Below are 24,485 nucleotides of genomic sequence, written 5' to 3' on the forward strand. Positions count from 1 at the left end.
CTGCTTCCCTTCTCCACATAGTCTCAAAAACCCTTCAAACTGAATGATCCTCCCTATGTGTCCACTTCCTGTGTGTCTCTCTAGCCATCCTCCTGATGTCTTCTTAGTCTGTTTCTTTCCTATGTTCACGTCCTGACAACTGGTTGCTTACTCTGCCTCTTGACCTATGATTGACTTCATTTAATCCTGTTTACAATAAACAAATGGCTCTTGGATTGAAGGTGTGTTGCTAGGGCTGAGCCACATCACACCTAGAAACAAACAGGTTTGTCCAGTAAACAGCAAGCACATTCTCAGGGTTCACAGTGTAAGCAGACATCCTGTATATAGGTATGTACATACATGATGTATGTATGTAACTGACTGAAATGGATGTGAGCTCACTTCTTGGTTGCATCACACGTTCGACAGCAATTGGTGTCCTGATGTTCCCAAGAATTCTTCAGTCACTCTTATTTGCTGGCACACCTGTATGGTGATTCAGGAAGGAGTATACCACAGCATCTTTTCTTGTCATTGACTCTATCACTGCCTTCACCTGGGTAAAGACTGTGATGGGCTGGTGCCGGCACCCTTTGCCTGTTTCACTCTGTGATGGGAAAATGCCAACTCTCTGCCTGGTTCACTCTGAGCTCCCAATTTAGGGTCTAGCCAGCTGTCCTGCAGGGCAGATGCCATCGTTCTTTTGCTCTGACACATCTGGGACACAGTGGATAAGTAGATAGAGCAGGAAGCAGTACAACCAGGATCTGCCCATGGATACTTGCAAAGATGAAAGATATAGGTAGGGCTTGTCATAAGGACCCTCTGCACTGGTCAGTTCTTGGGCCATAAGCATCCAGTGGTATCCACCATACCTAGTCTTACTGACAGCCAAGGAGTACTAGGGACCTCCTTCCCCTTGCCTAGTCCCCCACACCCGATTCTTATGCATTATTTCTCACCAGGTTTTGTTCTTTCCAAAAGTGGAGCAGAACTACACCCTCAGACTCAGAGTTATATTTTCCTGCTTGGTTGCACCCCTCCTTAGGCCACTCTATAGCTCTATTAGTTCTGCTCTAAGGAGACCTTCTCAGACTCTCTCTCTCTCAAGCCCTGAACCCCAACTCCTCTCCTCACTGGTCTCATTTAATTTGAAGCCCCTTCTCTAGACACTTGTTTTGCTACCACCTCATGAGGTCCACAAACAAAGGTTTTGCCTTAGGGTTCTGATGAAAGTAAAGCAATGTGTTTTGCAACCATCCTTGGGGCTGGGGAGATGGCTCAGCTGCTCAAATCACTGCTTGCTCTTTCAGAGGACCCATGTTTGATTCCAAGCATCCATATGACAGCTCACGACTCCAGTTCCAGGGGAATTGATACCTTCTTCTGGCCTCTGTGGGAACTACACATGTGGTGTACAAACATACATGCAGGTTACCCATGCATATAAAATAAAGTTAAAAAGATCTAGTCCCATCATCCCCTCAAAGCCTACCTCACATGGGCATCATGGAATTCAGTCCCTTGCTATGTTTCCCCTTCATAGTAAGTCTCTTTCGTGGTGACTCCCTTGTATGTGCTAAAACCCCTCCAACCACATGAAAGCCTCCAGAATCAAGGAAGAGAAACTTTGGGGACTCGAGGAACAACTCGTCAGGATTCCACCACAGGCGAGTTGTAGAAGACAGTTCCCCAAGTGACCTTAGACCAAGCGAGTTCTTCCCTCTTCTGCCTTGTCATTCTCAAGAATAAATAGAGCGTGCCAGAAAAAGGAACATACACCGCAAGGGAGGGAGAGACCAAACTCTGTCACAGGGCCTGAGAAACAGGACTTTTTTTTCAAAGCATAAGCCCCACACACTGTGTTGTATGGGTGTCAACTCGAGTGGGCTACGTGGCAGGATCCTCAGCTGTAGCATGGGTTGGGACACTTGGAAGATGTTCTAGACACACAAGGCAGCTCCTGTTTCCCTTAGCAGTGCTTTGTGGGTATTAATCTGCTTCGTGTAGCTTGCCACGGGTAAGGGGCTGTGTCTTGCTAGCTCTGATAGATAGCCAGCTGCTGCTTTAGAAGGGATGGAGGAGCATCCCAGGGGGCTCCTTTTACCAGCTCACAGCTGGAAGCGTGTGCTTCTCTCCTACCTCCCCCTGCTCTGGTCACCTTTTGCAGCATTGCCCATCTGCATTGAGCCTAGTCCTAGGTCCCAACCTTATGGGCAGTTCAGTCCAGAGGCAACTCAAGGTCCAGGCCTAGTTTCAGGAGAAAGGTTGGCACTTTGAAACTTTGAGAGCCTTGTAGCTTGGTCAAAGTCAAGGCCACTCCCTGTGTAGCTTTTTAAAATAAGTTTGTGGATAAAAGTCCCAGAGTCCCCAACCCAAGTGATTTCATATTTACCTTGTTCCCAATGATCAAACCTGTGGGGTAGCCCAAACCAACTTCTCCGCTCAGAGTCTGGAGTGTCTAGGACCCCACAGGCAAATATCTTAAAAGGAAACCCTCTCTCTGAGGCTAATTAAGACAATTTGCCCAAGTTAGGTTCCAAAAGCAGGGAGACCCAAGCTCTCTCCTTCCCAGGGCAGCCTAGGCCTGTGTATGTTTTCGAATTCATCTAATAAAGCATGCAGATCCCAAGAATCAAGGGGGGCAAGTCCAGACAGATCACATACCCGTGTGTGACCTCCTCTACCCTCCTCCACCACGCTGTGCGTGGTGGCTGGTGTAGCTGGATAGACACCCATTGGAAAAACAAGAGACCATGCAGTTGTAGCATTTGGTGCTGTCCTCCGGAGGGCAGAGGGTGACTTGGTTCTTCTCCCACATCTGTAGCGTGGTTAACAATTCAGGATTGACTGTGAAGTTGTGTTCTTCTCTTGCCTCATCTGCGGGGTTTAATCTATTCCTCATCTTTCCATTAGACACCAGCTGCTTCCTCCAGTGTGTTTACTTTTGCCCAGTTATCTTTTTAAATGATTTTTTTATCATTATTATTTAGGTTTTCTGAGGTTTGAGGCAAGACATTTGCAGATGTCCATTTTGTTCCTGCAGGCCTCACTTGAGAGAACGCCATTATGATAATGATAGCTAATTAATTTTCTCCAGGGCCTCCCATCAATCCACTTTTCTCATGCTATGAGCTACCACCATTTGTTTTCCAGGAAAGGAATCAGCAGTTTGATTAATTTGATTTCTGGTGCCATGTGAATAATGTAAAGAGACATTAGGTTTCCACATTCTCAGTGATGTAAATGATAGTGTAACACCACAAATTATTTCTAATGGGTCTCAGTGATGGATGGCAGCTCTGTCCTTGACTCTGACATTTACAGTAGGATAACTGCCATCTAATAAATATTATGTACTCACGAGCAGTGAGCAGACTGTGCAGTTGAAGGGCAAAGCCATCTTCAGATTCCTGTGGGGTGCTGTTTCTATGGAGAGTGGGGCCCAGGCCCTTCTGTGACAATATGACCAGTCAGGTGTGGAAGGAATTGAGCTGACACCAGACCTTTTCCTTTTATAGCCATCTATGAGCTGCTCTCACACTCAGTGGAAGGGGTGCCCCTGAGGAGTCAGAGTCAGTGTGAGGAGAAAACCACTTCAATTCTTCCTTTACCCAACCTAGGCTGGAGAATGGACCCTTGCTTATGTGCTAGAAGTGCGTTGTTACTTCATGTATCTTCTCTCCTGTCGGAGACAACAGAATACAAGAGATAGAAGAGAGAATCTCAGGTGTAGAAGATACCATAGAAGATATTGATACATCAGTCAAAGAAAGTACAAAGTGTAAAAAGCTCCTAACTCAAAATATTTAGGAAATTCATGACACAATGAAATGATCAAACCTAAGAATAATAGGAATAGAAGAGGGTGTAAAATCCCAGCTCAAAGGTCTGGTAAACATCTTAAACAAAATTATAGAAGAAAACTTCCCTACCCTAAAGAAAGAGATGGCCATAAAGGTACAAGAAGCCTACAGAACACCAAATAGATTTGACCAGAGGAGAAAATGCTCTCATCACATAATAATCAAAACACTAAATGCACAGAACAAAGAAAGAATATTAAAAGCTGAAGGGAAGGGCAATTAGACAACAAAAGGATATCAAGGGGATACAACTGGAAAAGAGGTCAAAGCATCACTATTTGCAGATGATATGATAGCATACATAAGTGACCCCCAAATTTTCACCAGAGAACTACTACAGCTGATAAACAACTTCAGCAAAGTGACAGGATATAAAATTAACTCAAACAAATCAGTAGCTTTCCTTTATATAAATGGTAAGTAGGCTGAGAAAGAAATTAGGGAAACAACACCCTTCACAATAGCCACAAATAGTATAAAATATCTTGGTGTAACTCTTACTAAGCAAATGAAAGATCTGTATGACAAGAACTTCAAATCCCTGAAAAAAGAATTTGAAGAAGACCTCAGAAGATGGAAAAATTTCCAATGATCATGGATTCACATAGTGAAAATGGCCATTGTACCAAAAGCAACCTACACATTCAATGCAATCCCCATCAAAATTCCAACACAACTCTTCACAGACTCAGAAAGAGCAATTCTCAACTTCATATGGAAAAACAAAACATCAAAAAAAAATCCAGGATAGCCCAAACAATCCTCAACAATAAAATAACTTCCAGGGGGAATCATCATTCCTGATCTCAAGCTGTACTACAAAGCAATAGTGTTAAAAACTGCATGGTAGTGGTACAGAGACAGACAGTGGATCAATGGAATAGAATCAAAGATACAGAAGTAAATCCATACACATATGGACACTTGGTCTTTGACAAAGAAGCCAAAAACATACAGTGGCAAAAAAAACCAACAAAACAAACAAACAAACAAACAAAAAAAAAACAAAAAAAACCTTCAATAAGTGGTGCTGGTCTAACTGTCGGTTTGTATGTAGGAGAATGAAAATAGATCCATATTTATCACCTTGCACAAAATTTAAGTCCAAGTGGATCAACAGAAAACCAGATACACTGAATCTAATAGAAGAGAAAGCGAGAAAGAGCCTCAAACTCATTGACACGGGGATTTCCTAAACAGATCTCCAATGGTTCAGGCTCTAAGATCAACAAAGTTGATAAATGGAATGTCATGAAACTGAAAAGCAAGTAAGGCAAAAGGCACTGTCAATAAGACAAATCGGCAACCTACAGATTGGGAAAAAAACTTTCACCAACCCCACATTTGATAGAGGGCTAATATCCAAAATATAAAAAGAAATCAAGAAGCTAACCTCCAAAAACCCAAGTAACCCAATTAAAAATGGGATACAGAGCTAAACAGAGAATTCACAACAGAGGAATCTTGAATGGCTGAGAAACATTTAAAGAAATGTTCAAAGTCTTTAGTCATCAGAGAAATGCAAATCAAAATGACCCTGAGAGTCCGCCTCACACCAATCAGAATGGCTAAGATCAAAAACTCAAGTAACAGCACACACTGGCAAGGATGTGGAGAAAGAGGAGCACTTCTCCATTGCTGGTGTGATTGCAAACTGGTACAACCACTCTGGAAATCAATCTTCCTCAGAAGACTGGAAATAGATCTACCGAAGACCCAGCTATACCACTCTTGGGCATATACCAAAAGATGCCACACCATGCCACAGGGACATGTGCTCCACTATGTTCCTAGTAGCTTTATTTATAATAGCCAGAAGCTGGAAAGAACCCAGATGCTCCTCAACTGAAGAATGGGTACAGAAAATGTGGTTCATTTACACAATGGAGTACTACTCAGCTATTAAAAACGAGGACATCATGATTTTTGTAGGCAAATGGATGGAACTAGAAACATTCATTCTGAGTGAGGTAATTCAGACCCAAAAGGACATGCATGATATGCACTCACTTATTAGTGATATTTGGATATTAGCCAAAAAGTACAGAATACCTAGGATACAAGCTGTAGACCATAAGAAGTGAAACAAGCAGAAATGCCCAAGTGAGGATGCTTCAATCCCACCTATAAAGGAGCAGGAAATAATCACAGAAGGCAGAAGGAGGGATGGACCTGAGTGGGAGAGGGGAGGAGGGTGGTAAAGGGGAAACAGGATCAGATATGGGGAGGAGGGGACAGAAGAGAAGCCCAGAAGGCCAAGAGAATGAATGGAAATAATCAGCCTCCAGGAGTGGGAGGTGGGGGACCCTCTAGAGAGTACCAGAGACTGGGGAAGTGGGACACTCTCAGGACTCATTAGCCAAAATGTCCAACAGTGGGGAGAGGGAACTAGAAAAGTCCAGCTCCAGTGGACAGACGAGGCCTCAAGTAGAGGGACAGGGTCACTAACCCACAGTCAAAATTTCTCACCTAGAATTGTACCTGTCGAAAAGAACTGCAGGGACAAAAATGGAGAAGAGACTGAAGAAAAGGCAGTGGGCCAACTAGGGATCTATTTCATGGTGGTGGTGGGGTACTAAGGCCTGACACTATGATATGCTCACAGACAGGAGCCTGGCATGGCTGTCCTCTGAGAGGCTCTACCAGCAGCTGACTGAGACAGATGCAGATACTTACATCCAACCATTGGACTGAAGTCAGGGCCCTCTGTGGTTGAATGAGGGGAAGAATTGAAGAAGCTGAAGGGGAGGGCGACCCCATAGGAAGACCAGCAGACTCAACTAACCTGGACCACAGGGAGCTCCCAGAGACTGAGCCACCAACCAGGAGCATACATGGGTTGGTCTGAGGCCCCAGGCACATATGTAGCAGAGATCTGCCTGGCCTGGCCACAGTGGGAGAAGATGCACTTAATCCTGGTGAGATCTGAGGCACCAGGGAAGGGGGAGGTCTGGTGGTGGAGGAAACACCCTTTCGGAGGCAAGGTGGAGGAGGAATCGGATAAGGATCTGTGTGTGTGTGTGTGTGTGTGTGTGTGTGTGTGGACTGAAGGGGAGGCAACGAGAGGAATGTAAATAAATGAAGTAACTTAAAATTAAAAAAAAAGAAACTAGTTTGTCTACTGTTTAGATAGGGGCTGCAAATACATGAAGACACAAACACACACACATAGTACATGCACAAATACACACACACACACACACACACACACACACACTACAAACAAGCACATACACATACACAGATACACCAAACATGAACACACCAAATGCATACATACCACACACTCATATACACACATGCACACACAAACATATACACACATGAAAGACTGTTGTATATTTTGACTAGGTCTATGCACTTCAGATAGGGATTCAACAAGAGACCAAAGGAAAGATACCTTGGAAGTTCAACCTGGCGAGCCAGTCAGTGTGTCTTACTGGGGTTAATTACTCAAAGCTGCATCACTAAAAAGCCCACTTCGGTGTGACAGTTCATGATGGCTGGAAACCTGGGGCAGGCTGCACAGGCTGTAGGTAGCCCAAGAGGTTAAAAAAATGTCTTTTCTGTGTGGCTCAGTTTGTCTGAGCCTCTTCCAGGCGGCTCAGCTGGCCTGATTTTTCTGGGCAGTTCAACTTGTCTGTGCATCCTTACTGCTTCATGCCTGGGAGTCGGGGTGATCTCTTAGGGTTTCATTGTCATGAAGAGACACCATGACCATGGCAACTCTTACGAAGGAAAACATTTAATTGGGGCTGGCTTACAGGTTCAGAGGTCCAGTCCATTATCATCACAGTGGGAAGCATGGCAGCATGCAGGCAGGCATGGTGCTGGAGGAGAAGCTGAGAGGTCTACATCTGGATTCCCAGGCAGCAGGAAGATGCAGTGAACTACCAGGCCTGGCGTGAGCATCTGAAACCTTCAAACTTGCCTCCAGTGAGACATTTCCTCCAAAGGCTGTGTTATTCCAGCAAGGCTGTGCCCACTCCCTATGAGGTATGGGACGATTCTCATTCAATTCACCACAGGTAGGTAGTGAATCTGGTCAGTTTGGGGAACTTTCTGAAGCTGTTGAGTTGTTTACATCCTGTCTTTAGGGAACATCCCTGCAGGACCCCTCCCCTTAGAACATCCTGCTATTTCATCTCCCTTTTAGCATCTTGTCTTAAAATATCCTGTTGTCTTATCTCTGATTAATATCCTGAAGGTTTCTATGGGAGGAAATCACACACACACACACACACACACACACACACAGATCTTCCCGATTTCAAGGCAATCATCCTGTCTTGCTGTGGCATAGACAGTGATTGATTACACAATCATTACACAATCAGGCCCTCGCAGACATCTGGAAGCCTGCTTGCTCCATCAGTCTCCCGGGGCTCACTTTTTTGTTGCTGTCTTTGAGTATCCCAAAGCCTTAGCCGCGTCAGTCAGCCGTAGCCTTGGAACCTAGACTGAAAGGATAGAACTGGACGAGGAGCATTGTCGCATACTCTGTGGCTTCCTTTGGAAGCTTAGTTTTCTTGGAGCTCCGGTGGTCCCACTGAGGCAGTCACAGCAGATCACTGTCACTGGTGATCTTAGAGACAGTGAGCCCATGGTTTCATGCCCAAGATGAGGACACAGGTGGTAGTCTAGGCTACGTATATATCCTGGCTTGGACATACACAATGCAAGTTAATTTTTTTTTTTGTGAGTGTGTTTATTTACACACACACACACGCCCCAATTCCAACTTATAGGCTGCATTCCCTTTGAACCAACATTTCTGGGAAGTTTTCAATTCATTCGTGGGTGGGTATAAGCGCAAGGAAAGCCAAGTGGCTATCAAACACGGGCCAGTTAACTTATAACTTGATTTCACCCACCAAGGGCCTTCCTTACTTCTTCAGGGTTTGCTTGTTTGCTGGGCTTAGGGGCAACCTAATTGTACAGTGAGCCCCAGTCCTGCAGGGCATTGGGGGCGGGGTGGGGTGGGGGTTGAGGCTGAGGCTGAGGGGGTCTCAGCTAGAAATCCCTGCTTGCACTCACACAATGTGTGGAGCTTCCCAGGACTCAATGCAACACAATGCAGTGACTTACAAACATTTCTCCATCCGTGGGATTAGATTGCTATGACTTTTCTCCCAAGGTGCTTCTTTCTATAAGTTCTGATGGTGGGGATCCTGTGGGGGTATAATTCCGAGCAGGTTTGTGGGATATACAGACTTACTTTTCCTCTGGTTGATGCGGACAGAGGTTTTGTTCACCCTGGGCAGGACCAAATTGCAGCTGGACACAGTCCTAGCATTGGAGGCTGGCTGACTGCAGGCTGTCAGGGTCCATGCCCACCATTGCCTGCTTCTCTTTCCTCAAGCGGCCTGAATATTCAGTTCTGTCGATACTCTCAGGGCCAGGACGCCTGGATTATCAGGGAGGTGGAATGATCAAGTCCAGGTAGGGACCCTTGTCCTCCATCTCTGTATCTTTGTGTAAGTCATAAAAAGCCCCCTGCTCGCTCGCTCGCTCCCCCCTCTCTCCCTTTCTCCATGTCTAACTCTTTCTCCAATAAGACTTTGGGACTTTGGGGTTCATCGGTGTATTAGTCAGGGTTCTCTAGAGTCACAGAACTTATGGATAGTCTCTATATAGTAAAAGAATTTATTGATAACTTACAGTCGGCAGCCCAATTCCCAACAATGGTTCAGTCGCAGCTGTGAATGGAAGTCCAAGGATCTAGCAGTTACTCAGGCTCACACAGCAAGCAGGCGAAGGAGCAAGAGCTAGACTCCCTTCTTCCAATGTCCTTATATTGTCTTCAGCAGAAGGTGTAGCCCAGATTAAACGTGTGTTCCTTAAACTCGGAGATTTAATCTTCTGGAATCCATAGCCACTATGGCTCAAGATCTCCATACCAAGATCCAGATAAGGATCTCCAAGCCTCCAGATGAGGGTCATTGGTTAGCCTTCCAATTCTGGATTGTAGTTCATTCCAAATATAGTCAAGTTGACAACCAGGAATAGCCACTACAATCGGAGACAGGGAAAGAATTACTCCCTTTATCCCAATTGGAGCCAGAACCAGAACCCCAGTCCAACCTTCAGTATTGACAAGAGAAGTAACAGAATGGAATCGATGTGTTTAGTAAAATAACCAGCCCTGGGTCTGTCACCCAGTTAGTTCCCACTGGGTGGGCCTGGCCCAGCCATTTCTCTGATTGGCCTTGTCCACACATGACAAAGTACTCAGCCTCACAAAACAGCTGGTTCAGTTTGCTCACTTGTGTACCCCTTACCACTCAGATCAAAACCAAAGGTTTCCCCATCCTGGGGAGCTCCTGACACCCCAACTCCTGTACCCACAACCTTTGTTGGACTGGAAGTACTTTCCCATGTAGAGATGAGGAGGCCAAGGCTTGTAGAATAAGTTGCGGTCCTAACTTCCCACTATCTCAAAGCTTTCCTTGCATCGCCCCCTCTCATGCAAAGGGAGTAAAAACTTCTCTCTAGAAGCCCTGGGATCCCGGGGTGGTGCGGGGGTGGAGGCTGTTGGCAGCCTCTTGCCTTCAGGTGCCTCAGGGCGACCACCTGTGCAGCCATAGCCGCTGCCAACCGCAGACAGCCCACCCACCCACACTGCCTGGGTGCCAGGGCACACACAGGGCAGAGGGAGACTCCTGAGTGGCCTGGAGAGGGGGGACCTGCCCCTTTCCTCTTGTCCTTTCCCTTCCTGGCAGCCTCTCCTCTCTGTGTCCACCTGCTGGAGTGTGTTGCCCCGGCCCTATGCCAACCATTTCTCTGGAGGCTGGGCTCCCACAGTTCTTCCCTCTGACTTGTGCCTGCAGGTCCTCAGGCTCCGAGGGAGACCTGGAGGTCTTCCAACTGGGCTTGTATGGCCCCAGGGGCTGGGGAGGCTGGCGTGAGCCACCCACTCCAGAGCTTTTGATCTGGCTTCAGATTACAGGTCAGACTTTGAATATTTCCTGACTTTAGCCCTCACCCCTTGCCCTGTATCTGGGTTTCCCTTTCCCTTCTCAGAGTCCCTAGGCATCTTAACAAGATGGGTCACACCAGCGGTGCCTGCTTTTACTGTGGCTGCTCCTCCAACCAGCAAGAAGTCTCCTCCAGCTTAGGAAACTAGTACACAGAAGGTGTGGTATGGTGGCAGAGGCCCCCACATACAGCAGCCAGAAACACCTGCTGTACTCTACCTCCTTAGGTGCAAGGTAGAAAAATCCTGAGTGATCTTGCCCAATAGCTAGTTACAAAATTGGCTTAAGAACAATCAGCTTGAACTTTCATGTGGGTCTGAGCATGCACACACACACACACACACACACAGACATACAAACACAAATACACCGACACACACAGATACAAAGACATACAGGTACACAGACAGGCACACAGACAGAGATACACAAACAGACACACAATGTATTAGTCAGGGTTCTCTAGAGTCACATAACTTACAGAATGTCTCTACATATTAAGGGAATTTGTTGTGATGACTTACAGTCTGTAGTACAATTAACTATCCCAACAATGGGCAGCTGTGAATGGGAAGTCCAAGGATCACTGCTCAGTCCCACAAGGCTAGATATTTCTGCTTGTCTTCTGTAGAAGTAGATTCCAACCTGCTGGCAAGTAAATGCAAGCAGGTGAAGAAGAACAAATCTTCCTTCTTCCAATGTCCTTATGTAGCTCTCCAGCAGAAAGTGGGGCCCAGATTAAAGGTGTGTACCACCATGCCTGGATATGGGACTTGTTTTGTCATAGGCTCACCGTGAACTCTGAGATCTCCTTGCCTTAATCTCCTGGAATTAAAGATATCCTGGGATTAAAGGCATGAACTACTTTACCCGAGTCTAAGCTTTTCATAGCCCCTATGTCTCAAAATCTCCATGCCAAGATCCAGATCAGAAACATGTGTCTTCCAGCCTCAAGATCTGGATCACAGGTGAGCCCTCCAATTCTGGATTGTAGTTCATTCTAGATATAGTCAAGTTGACAACCAGGAATAGCCATTAACACACAGATACACAGACAGACAGACAGACAGACAGACACACACCCCACAGATGCCCATACATGTGCATCATAAATTGTTGATTCTTTTCTTTCAGTGGAAGTTTAACTTATGCCTAATCATGTCTAATAAGCAGCTTGAGTTACCGTAAGCAGGGCAAAAAGGGTAACTAACTACAACTAACTACAGGAAACCCAGCTCAGTGTCTTTAACAAATAGATTTCCTCCTCAGACAGAACCAAACTGTGGCTTTAGAGTAGAAATTCTAAAGTGATAATTTGTCACTTTTTTTGTTTGGTTGGTTGTTTTTTTTGTTTTTGTTTTTGTTTTTTTTTTGGTGTGCCTTCAGGCTACAAAGTGGCTGCCACTGGATCCATGTACTGAGGCTGATGTTCAGCTATGCCACACTGAGCTTAATGGGGAAGAGCAGTGTTTGCTGAGTGTCTTAGTTAGGGTTTTACTACTGTGAACAGACACCATGACCAAGGCAAGTCTTATAAAAACAACATTTGATTGGGGCTGGCTTACAGGTTTAGAGGTTCAGTCCATTATCATCAAGGTGGGAGCATGGCAGCACCCAGGCTGTCATGGCGCAGGCAGAGCTCAGAGTTCTATGTCTTCATCCAAAGGCTGCTAGTGGAAGACTGAGTTCCAGGCAAATAGGGTGAGGATCTTATGCCCACACCCACCCCAACCAGGTCATACCTATTCCAACAAGACCACACCTCCTGATGGTGCCATTCCCTGGTCCAAGGATATAAAACCCATCACATTCCACTCCCTGGTCCCCATAGACTTGTTCAAAAACATGAGTCTATGGGGGCCATACTTAAACATAGCATAATGCAAAATGCATTTAGTCCAACTTTCAAAGTCCTCATAGTCTATAGCAGTCGCAACAATGTTAAAAGTCCAAAGTTCAAGTTCTTTTCTGAGATTCATTCAACTTAATTAACTGTAATCTCCAAAGCAAGGCAGGAAACCAGCTGGACAAACTCCAAACTCTGCATCTCCATGGCTGATGTCAAAGCGGTCTTCAGATCTCCACTCCTTTTTCATCTTTGTTGACTGCAACAAACTGCTTTCTCCTGGGCTGGTTCCACTCCCTGTTAGCAGCTTTCCTAAGCATGGCTCTGGCATCTTTAACATCTTTGAGTCTCCAAGGCAATTTCAGTGTTATAGCTTCTTGTTTCAGTGTCTGGGATTCCACTTGATCTTTTAGACTCCTCCGAAGGGCTGACATCACTTTTCCAGCTCTGCCCTCTGTAGCTCAGGTTGATCCACTCCACTACGGCTGCAGTTCTTGGTGATCATCCCATGGTACTGACATCTCCAATACACTAGGGTATTCCACTCCAACTAGGCTTCACCAATAGCCTCTCATAGGCTCTCTTCAGGGTGCCAAGCCTCAAATCCTTTGCATGACCCCTTCAGTCCTGGGCCATCAACTACAGCTGAGGCTTCACCTTCTAAAGTGACCTTCCCTGGCCTCTCACAGTGCTAAGCCTCAGCTTCTCTCCATGATCCCTTCATTCCTTAACAAGCAGTACTACCTGAGTGACTCTTATACATTACCAAGTCCAGCCGCAGCACGAGGTACAACCTTGGGTATCTCTGGAGCACAGCTTCTTTGTGCTCCCAGAAAACAATTTCCAGAAGATTTCACCTCAGTGATGCTGGTCTCTTCTTAATCACTGCTAATTCCTTAGCTCCAGCTAACCAGCATCAATTTTTCCCAGTAGTTCCTTCCATTCTTAACTCTAGAGCCAGAGCCACATGGCTGAAGCTGCCGAGTTCTGCTGCTTACAGGAACTAGAACATTGTACTATTACATTATCACTAGCTTTATGTTTTCTAAATCCTTCACTGCCTAAGCTTGGCTATCCTGGTTCTTGCTCTGTAGATTGACCTTGAATGCAGAGATCAGCATGCCTGTCTCCTGAGATTAAAGGTGTGTACCACGATGCCTGGATTTAATTTAGCTGGGTAGGATCTTGCCCCAAGGTCCCACTCCCTTAATCTGTTATTTCCTAGAACACAGGAATTTGTTCCATTTCACTTCCTGGTACCCCTTTAATACTCGAACCATATGTCTGATATTTTTCCTTTCTAAGCTTGCTATGCTTGTTCAAACTTCTCTTCATAAGACTTAACCAGAGAACAAAGTCTCTGCTGGGCTTTTTGAAACTTCTTTTGTCAATGCAATTAATCCAAGTCTCTTCACCTTAGCCTCAGGCAGACTTTTCAGACAAGAGCAAAAAGTAGCCACATTCTTCACCAAAATACCACAAAACCAGTCTTTATGCCACATTCTGAAATTCTTCTCCTTTGAAATCTCTTGGGCCAGGTCAACACAGTTCAAATCACTCCCAGCAACTAAGTCTTCCATATTCCTACTAGGATGACCCATTAAGCCCCATTTAAAGCATTCCATTGCTTTCCAAATACAAAGTCCCAAAATCCACATTCTTTCAAATAAAAGCATGGTCAGGCCTATCACAGCAATACCCCACTCCTAGTACCAACTTCTGTATTAGTTAGGGTTTTACTGCTGTGAACAGACACCATGACCAAGGCAAGTCTTATAAAAAACAACATTTAATTGGGGCTGGCTTACAGGTTCAGAGGTTCAGTCCATTATCATCAAGGTGGGAGCATGGCAGTATCCAGGCAGGCATGGTGCAGGAGGAGCTGAGAGTTCTGTCTTCATCCAAAGGCTGCTAGTGGAAGACTGAGTTCCAGGCAAATAGGGTGAGGATCTTATGCCCACACCCACAGTGACACACCTACTCCAACCAGGTCACACCTATTCCAACAAAGCCACACCTCCAGATGGTGCAATTCCCTGGTCCAAGGATATACAAACCATCACACTGAGATCACTTTATTTAATGCCATGGGAAACTCTATATAGTAGGTACTACTGCCATTCACATTTTAGACACAAAGCAAGCACAGCTTCCATCAGGATGACTAAGATCAACAAAATACCTGACAGCAGATGCTGCTGAGGCACTGGAGAAAGGAATCCCAGTCACTGTGGTGGGATGCAAACTCGGGCAGACACCCCGGAAACAAGTACAAAGAATCTTCAAAAACAAAAAGCAACAACCAAAAACTAAATCTAGCATATGACCCAGCTCTACCACTCCTTAGCATATATATGCTCAAAGGACTCAATATCCCACCCTACCGATATTGCTCAGCCATGTCCACAGCCACACTATTCACATGAGCTAAGAAATGAAAACAACCTAATGTCCTTCAACAGATTAATAGATAATGAAAATGAGGTGAATTTACAATGGAACAATATGCACCTTTAAAGAAAAATGAAATAAGGAAATTTGTGAGAAACTAGATGAAACCAGAAAAAAATCGTATTGAGAGAAGTAACTCAGATCCAGAAAGATAAACACCTCATATTCCTTTTCATCTGCAGTTCCTAGCTCCAAATCTTTAGACATGAATTATTACAACATGGAGTAACAGAGAAAGTATAAAGGGACTGTGGTGGTTTGAATATGCATGGCCCAGGGAGTAGTACTATTAGGAGGTGTGGCCTTGTTGGAGTAGGTGTGGCCTTGTTGGAGTAGGTGTGGCCTTGTTGGAGTAGGTGTGGCCTTGTGGGTATGGGCTTTAAAAGCCTGATCCTAGCTTCTTGGAAGCCATTCTTCTCCTGTTTGCCTTTGGAACAAGTTATAGAACTCTCAGCTCTTCCTAGACCTTGCTCCCACCTTGATGATATTGGATTGAACCTCTGAACCGGTAAGTCAGCCCTAATTAAATGTTGTCTTTATAAGAGTTGCCTTGGTCATTATGTCTGTTCAAAACATTAAAACCTTAACTAAGACAGAAGTTCGTACCAGAGACTGGAGTATTGCGGTGATAGGCCTGACCATATTTTGTTTGGAAGAATGTGGAATTTGTGACTTTGGATTTGGAAAGCAGTGGAAGGCTTTAAGTGGGACTCAATGGGCTATCCTAGTAGGCATATGGCAGACCTTGTTCCTGAGAGTGATTTGTACTGTGCAGACCTGGCCTAAGAGATTTCAGTGCAGAAGAATTTCAGTCTGTGGCCTAGAGACTGTTTTTGTGGTATTTTGGTGAAGAATGTGGCTAGTTTTTGCCCTTGTCTGAAGAGTCAACCTGAGGCTGAGGTAAAGAGATTTAAATTAATTGCATTGATGAAGGAAGTCTCAAAGGGTCACGAAGAGTACTTTGAACAATTGTAGCAAGCTTAGAAAGGAAAAATATAAATATTGTTCTTGGTTTTTCTGATTGTTGCAGGTTTTTGTTTTTGTCTTCTTTTGTTTTGTTGTTGTTTTTGGGTGAGATTGTGATTTCCTTGGAGTTGTGTTTGAGTCTAAAGACTAGCAATCACCGTGTTCACAAACCCACCTTGCTAAGGACCAGGTGTCACTGAGTGTGGTCCCAGCTCTGTGAAGGGTGAGGGAGGAAGGTTGCCACAAGTGTTAAGGTGATAGGCTGACCTATGAGATGAGACCTTGATATTAGAAAAGAAGAGGGCAGAACCAGGGAGGGGTGAGGAGAAACAGCAGCAGTGTGTGCATGGGAAGCATAGTGGCTTCTTTTGTTTGTAGCTTTGGTTTTTTTGGGGGTTTGGTTTGGTTTGGTTTGCCTGTGCTTTCCAAATCTGAACATAAAGGGCCAGGACACAGATAGCTAGATGTTTTTCTTTCTTTTTTTTTTTTTTTTTTTTTTCGAGACAGGGTTTCTCTGTATAGCCCTGGCTGTCCTGGAACTCACTTTGTACAGCAGGCTGGCCTCGAACTCAGAAATCCGCCTGCCTCTGCCTCCCGAGTGCTGGGAGTAAAGGCGTGCGCCACCACGCCCGGCCTGCTAGATGTTTTTCTTTTGATACCCAGGAGCAACTGCAGCATGAGCTATGGGTTTGGCTGGTGAGGCTCTGTGATAGGCACCCATTTGTACACTGTAGTTTCTCCCATCCAAGTAAGAACAGTTTAGAGATGTGACACTCACAATGAATCTATTCCCCCAAATGCCCATCCTGTAAATACCGTTGTCACAGCACCTTCTTCTTTAGATGCTAATGATGCACAATTTATTCATCTACCAGCTCATTCTGTTTGTGGGTATTTCCTTTAAAACAGAAAAAAAGATGTATGTATGAAAAAGTGCTCTAAGTAAATGAAATATAATATTATGGTGTGTATAAATGATATTAGGACAAGGTATATTTTCTAGAAAGTTTACCTCCAAATCTGAGCACTTCGTCAAAACATTTGTAGTGGCTATTCCTGGTTGTCAACTTGACTTATTTGGAATGAACTACAATCCAGAATTGGAAGGCTCACTAGTGACCCTTATCTGGAGGCTTGGAGATCCTTATCTGGATCTTGGTATGGAGATCTTGAGCCATAGTGGCTATGGATTCCAGAAGATTAAATCTCTGAGTTTAAGGAGATTTAATCTGGGCTACACATTTCATCTGGGATTAAAGGTGTGGTGGAACACACCTTTAATCTGGGCTACACCTTCTGCTGGAGACAATATAAGGACATTGGAAGAAGGGAGTCTAGCTCTTGCTCCTTCGCCTGCTTGCCGTGTGAGACTGAGTAACTGCTAGATCCTTGAACTTCCATTCACAGCTGCGACTGAACCATTGTTGGGAATTGGGCTGCCGACTGTAAGTCATCAATAAATTCTTTTACTATATAGAGACTATCCATAAGTTCTGTGACTCTAGAGAACCCTGACTAATACAACATTCAACAGAGATTAGACTCAGTGAATCCTAAGACAAAATATAGTAAAAAAAAAAAAAATGTTGAACCAAACTCTCACGTAAAGTATTTGCTTGTGCTGAAGGAGGCATGCCCAGATTGGCACTGGTTCTTTTAATGGTGTGTCATGGTCACTGGGAGCACCAGGAAGTGAAAAGTAGCTGAATCCTGTGGTCCAAAAGATATTAAATTGAATCAAGGTAGTGGTGACCTTGGGGCAAGATCCCACCCAGCTAAGATTAGATCCAGGCTTGGTAGTGCAAACCTTTAATCCCAGGACAGTGAAGCAGCAGATCTCTGTGTTCAAGGCCAGCAGAGCAGTCTGCAATGTTGAAGTTGCCTTGGAGACCCCAAGATATTTAAGATGCCAGAGCCCTGGGCTCTGCTGAGGAAAGTTGCTAACAGGAAGTGAAGCCAGCTCAGGAGAAAGAAGTTTGTTGCAGTCAACAAAGATGAAAAAGGATTTGGAAATCTCAAGACCACTTTGATATCAGACATGGAGATGCAGAGTTTCAAGAGACTGCCCAGCTGATTGGTTTTGCTTTAGGGATAACAGTTCAGTGATTGGATGAATTTCAGAAAAATCTTTGAACTTTGGACTTTTAACATTGTTGAGCCTGCTGTTGACTATGGAAACTTTGGAAGTTGAACTAAATGTACCTTTTATTCTACTATGGCTAGGTATGGTCCCCATAATCTCACGTGTTTGACCAAGCTAATTGGATCCAGGGAGTATAATGTGATGGTTTCTATATGATTGGCTTAGGGAGTGGCACTATTAGGAGGTGTGGCCTTGTTGGACTAGGTGTGTCCCTGTGGCCTTGTTGAAGTAGGTGTGGCCTTGTGGGTATGGGCTTTAAAAGCCTGATCCTAGCTTCCTGGAAGCCATTCTTCTCCTGCTTGCCTTTGGAACAAGATATAGAACTCTCAGCTCCTCCTAGACTTTGCTCCCACCTTGATGATATTGGGTTGAATCTCTGAACCTGTAAGTCAGCCCTAACTAAATGTTATCTTTATTAGAGTTGCCTTGGTCATGGTGTCTGTTCAAAACATTAAAACCTTAACTAAGACAGAAGTTGGTACCAGAGATTGGAGTATTGCTGTGATAGGCCTGACCATATTTTGTTTGGAATCAAGAGAGTGGTGACCTTGAGACAAGATCACCAAGAGGAGTCTTGTCCCAAGGTCACCACTCTTTTGATTCAATGTGCATTTTGGGACTTTGGATTTGACAAGTAGTGGAAGGCTTTATGTGGGGGCTGTTCTAGTAGGCATATGGAAGACCTTGTTGCTGGGAATGATTTGAACTGTGCAGTTAGGGCCTAAGAGATTTCAGTGAAGAAGAATTTCAGTATGTGGTCTAGAGACTGTTTTTGTGGTATTTTGGTGAAGAATGTGACTAGTTTATGCCCTTGTTTGAAGAGTCTGAGAAAGTATGTCATCATGGTCATGGGTTTATAGTCTTGCTGCCTAAGAAAGGGCATAGATTTATCATCCTCTGAGCAGGGCTGTGTTCTACCATCTTGAAGATGGGTGTATATGTCTTGTCACTTCAGAGGACTGTGAGGACCTGGCCATTGTACAGCTCTTGTCCCCAGCCAGAAGGGCTCCCCTGGGGAGGGTGCTGCTGACCAGGGTGGGAGGCTCAGAGGTTATGTCAGATGACAGCTGCTCTAGCTTATTCCTATTTCTAGAGGCACTAGCTGTTCATTCTGGAGCAGTGTCTCACCTCTGCTTGCCTATGTCTTTGTCACTATTTATTTCAATGTTTCAATAGGAGATGCTACATAAGGTGTGGGATGCCCTCTGCACCACAACCACCCAGAGACATGTAGGGTTGGAGGCCCCAGGCCCGTTCCTCATCAATTTGTGCCTGCCCTGAATCCCATTCCCCATAACCCTCCTCCCCAGTCCACGTCCTCCCAGGCTGTGGTGGGACCACATCATCTTCAAATCTTTTTAAAATGTTATTGTTTTATTTAAAAAATTTTACATGTAATATATTTTGATCATGTTCTTTTTCCTTTCCCAAATCCTCCAGATACCCTCTACTCACCATCTAACTTTATGTATTTTCTTTCTGTAAAATACCACACACACACACACCCCAACATAACCAACTAAACAAACAAAAAGCACACAAAATTATGAACTCCGTTTTATGCTGGCCAACTACTCCTGAGCACAAGGCCTACCCTAGAGAGTGGGTATCCGTGTCACTGTATTTTGGAGAATACTTATCAATCTCCTCGAAGGTATTGTTTAGAAATATCTTCTTGATTCGGAGTGGTACCTTGTCTTTCTCTGCTCTGTGATTGGTCTTGCTTGAACTTGTGCATGTCTTGTGGATGTAGGTCATATGTGCAGGAGCTCTGTTGTGTCTGGAAAACACTATTTTCTTGGTGTGTTCCCCATCTCTGGCTCTTACAATCACTCTAACCCCATGTTTGCATGGATCACCAAGTGTGTGATGAAGACATCCCATTTAGGGTTGACTGATCCAAAGTTTCTCCCTCTCTGCACATTGTATAACCATTGATCTCTGTGTTACTTACAATCTGCTGCAAGAAGCATCTCTGATGTGGCTTGAGCAAGGCACCGATCTATACGGGTGTAGCAATATGTCATTAGGAGTCATTTTGTTGCTGTGTTCCTTTCATAGAATAGTAGTACTAGGTTTCCCCTTTAGGGTTCATGACCCCTCTAGTCTCAGGTTTCCGTCTTTATCAGTGTCTGGTATGGGTTTTATCTCATGGTATGGGCCTTACCCCATAAAAAAAGTAAAGCAGTTGATTACTCCCATAAACTCTTGTGTCCTTATTGCACCACAATGGCTTACAGGCAGCTTGCTATTATAGTTCCAGGGTCTGTGACTGGGTATGAATATTGATGACGTTTCTCTTATGGTATCAAGTAGAGTACCTCCCAGTGCAAAGAACTCTAGCCAGCAGGGCTGAAAATGTCTTCTAGTTTGGCACCAGTTCAACTTTATGTTGTAAAGGGTACCCAATAGCATTGGCTGTAGCCTGTAATGTCTGAGAGCTCTATGAGAAACCCTTTGACCAATGAGTTCACAAAATGTAACCCACTCCTGGTTCTGGTGGTTTACTTGGTATTATATGATGTCTTGTTGGGCCGTTCTCTTCCCCCATGATATGGTAAATGTGTTAAAATTCCTTTTATATATATGTATATTTTAGGGAGTTTCTGTGGTAGAAGGTTTCCAAATGGCTCTTAGAAGGCCTTTAGTGTTAGCTTTGCCTCTCCACAGTCCCGCCTTCACTCTGCCCTCCCATCCTCTTCTCCCTTTAATACTACTATTAGCATTTCATCTTTACCCTTTATGCCACTGTATTCTATTTCCCCTTCCTGGGGGGGGGGTCCTCTCCTCCCTCTGGGTCCTTTACGAGCTACCTAACCTCTGTGGACATTCTAAATGAGATGCTCATCCCTAAGGTTCAAAAGCTAACATCCACATATAAGAGAAAACATGCAACCATGTATCTTTTGGGGTCTGGGTTTTGGGTCATTCTGGATGATTGTTTCTGGCTCCATCCATTTGCCTACATATTTCATTTTCTTTAACAGCCAAACACTATTCTGTCTTTTAAACATGCCCAAGTCTTCATCATCCATCATCCTCAGCTGATGGACAGCTAGTCTGTTCTAACCTCTGACGATGAGGAGCAGGACAGCCCTGAACACTGATGAGAAATTGTCTGAGTAGGCTGTAGAGTCCTTTGGGTAGAAAGATGCCCAGGCGTGGTCTAGCTAGATCTTGGGTTCGATCAATTTCAGCTTTCTGAGAACCCTCACACTGATTTCCAGCCCCATTCTGCAGTCTCACCAGCAATGACTCTTCTTTCTCTGTATCCTCGCCAGCACGTGTTGTCATTTGTGTTATTGATCTTGGCCATTCTGACTGGGGTAAGATGAAATCTGATAGTAGTTTTAATTTGCATTTCTCTCATGACTAAGGGTGTTGAACGCGTTAAAAAGTGTCTTCGGATACCGGAAGTCTTGGGATTCTGCTTGTTCGGCTGATGTGAGGACGGTGGACAACTGAAGCTAAGAAATATCACCAGTTCCGGAATATTCTCTGCCCTCAAAAAATTCCTGGAAAATTGACTAGTATTAAGTGTGAGTAAAAAGCATAATAGTTGAGAGCAACCAGCTAATGATTACATTTTAACATCAATTTCTGTGGTTGAGTGGTCATTGGAAGAGGGAATCCATTTCAAGAGTACTCAGAGCTGGTCTTCACCTTGAGGAAGCTGTGGCTTGTTCCAGGAAGCCATTTTGGCCAGAGAACTTATCCAGTATGCCTAATCAGGGAGAAGACTGCTACTTTTATTTCTATTCTACATGCACCAGAGGTGACAACTGCCCATTCCGCCACTGTGAAGCTGCACTAGGAAATGAAACTGTTTGCACACTATGGCAAGAAGGTCGTTGTTTTCGACAGGTGTGCAGATTTCGCCACATGGAAATTGCCAAAAAACGAAGTGAAATTCCTTGTTATTGGGAAAATCAGCCAATGGGATGTCGGAAACTAAATTGTGCTTTCCACCACAACAGAAGTCGTTATGTTGATGGACTGTTCCTACCTCCAAGCAAAACAATGTTACCCACTGTGCCTGAGTCGCAGGAAGAAATAAAGGCTAGCCAGCTCAGGGTCCAACAGGACAAATTGTCAGTTCAGTATAACCCCTCCCCTCAGCTCCGGGGTGTAATGAAAGTAGAGAGTTCAAATAAAATTCCCATTCCCACACATCCACATGTTGTAATCAATATTGCAGCTGATGATGACAGTGATCAGTCTTCTGAGGAGGAGGATGAAAGCAAAACACCTGTCCTGAAACCAACTCCTGAAGTCCATGATGGATTCCAAGTGGCTTCTGCCTGCAAACCTGGGGTCAGTTTAAAGCAAGGTGAATGCTTGGATTTTGGAATAAGAACTCTTGAGGAAATTAAAGCAATGAAAATGAAGGAAAAATCCATGAAGCAAGGTGACTCCTCGGGAGAATCTCCAGTAGGAGATTCTCAGCCCAATCCAGGCCCTGAGAAGGAGAATGTTGGGACTGTGGTGGGAACAGTAACTCCATCAAGCAAACAAGAAGAGTCCTTGGTTAGACTGAGTCTTAGTGAGAGACTGGGAAAACGAAAACTTTCAGTAGGTGGTGACAGTGAACCCCCATTAAAGCGAAGACTTGCACAGAGGCTAGGGAAAAAAGTGGAAGCGCCAGAAGCTAACATTGATAAAGCACCGAAGAAAAAGAGAGTTCATAACACTGGTGAGATTCACGTGAAGACATTGGAAGAAATTCTTCTTGAAAGAGCCAGTAGGCAACGTGGAGACTTGCAACCTAAACCCAAGAGAGAAGAACCTTCAGGAGCCGACAATTCTTCATCAGGAACACAAACTTCTTCAGTGCAGATCAAAACCTTCTCTGAGGTCCTGGCTGAAAAGAGACATCGGCAGCAGGAAATGGAAAGACAGAAGTCCAAAAACGATACAAGTTGCCGGGTGCTAACAAAAGACACTGAACTAAAAAAGATTGTGAGTCTTCGGACTGTTGCTGTTAGCAATGGACAATCGGAGGAGCCTGCAGGAAGAGCCAGGTCTCTGCAGGGGGTGCATATTAAGACACTAGAGGAAATTAAGCTGGAGAAGGCCCTGAGGGTGCAGCAAAGCTCTAAGAGTAGTGGCAACTCCCGACCTCAAGCTGAGGCTGTCCCGGTGGCAAAGAGGCTGTTCTGCATCAACAGGAGAGCAGTTGCAAAAGAAGAGAAAAAACTTGAAGACAGTGGTGATGCTTCTCAGAGCAGTGTGATGAAGATGGAAGCTAGTGAGACTTCAGATAAGAGCGTAAGTGATCCCACAAAACTTCCAGTCAACAGATGTGACACTGTCAACGAGAAACACACACCGAGACAGCAGGAGAGAGGAGTGTCACAAAAGGAGAAAGCAACCTTGTCATCTGTGCGTGGAGATGCAGAGCTCATTGCTGAATCAGGCGGCACTCAGCACCTGGCAAAACCGCTCCCCACGGAGTCATCCCCGAAAGCGGAGGTAGAAACCTCTGGAATTGGGGACTCAATACTGAATGTGAAATGTGCAGCACAGACTTTGGAAGAAAGGAGTCAAGCCAAATCCAGAACAAATGTGACGCCATCTGTGGTCAAGGTTATCTCAGCTCCCAGATTGCCTCTCAAACGCAAGGCTGTGGAGATGGACTCTAACAGCATCGCTGCGGTGAAGCCGTTCAACTTCAACAGTGCCCTGCAGGAAAGGCCCACCAAAAAGGCAGCCGTGGCTGTTGACCCCCTCCTCTCTGAGGATAAATCCATCACCATGTCTGAGACAGAAAACCCGAAAGACAGTTCTGGACTGTCTTCAGCCCAAGCTACTTCAGGACCCTTGCTCCCAGAAGGATCTGGCCCTTCCTCATCTCAGATGGCAACAAAACTGTGTTGCCTAGGCTCTGCCTCGACAGGAAAACCTCCACTCTCTGGGGAAGATGATTTTGAGAAACTAGTATTGGAAATTTTAGAAGCTGAAGTTGACATGGAAAAGATGAAGGTGGCCTTCTCAGAGATGATTGACAGTTTAAACTGAAGGAGATAATGAGGACACACACACACACACACACATAAAAACCTCACCCAAAACTAGACTTAGTTTCAACTATTTACCTAAAGTGATAATTTCTTTAAGTCTCAAATTTTGCCCTAGTCAAAGTATACACCTCTGAAGTACCTGTGTGTGTCCTGTATTCCCCAGGGTCAGATCTTTTCCATCCTTGGATAAATAACCGTTTTGTCCATTTGATGCCATTGTACAGCATCTTCGAG

At 44.8% G+C, this 24,485-nt stretch overlaps 1 pseudogene; it reads left to right on the forward strand.

The window, feature by feature from the left end:
- Positions 1-21,951: 21,951 nt before the first annotated feature.
- Positions 21,952-24,249, forward strand: LOC110302687 (zinc finger CCCH domain-containing protein 11A pseudogene; annotated as a pseudogene).
- Positions 24,250-24,485: the final 236 nt, after the last annotated feature.

Source organism: Mus caroli, unplaced genomic scaffold (genome assembly GCF_978045245.1).
Source record: "Mus caroli unplaced genomic scaffold, Mus_caroli_1 scaffold_9, whole genome shotgun sequence".
NCBI classification, from domain to species: Eukaryota; Metazoa; Chordata; class Mammalia; order Rodentia; family Muridae; genus Mus; species Mus caroli.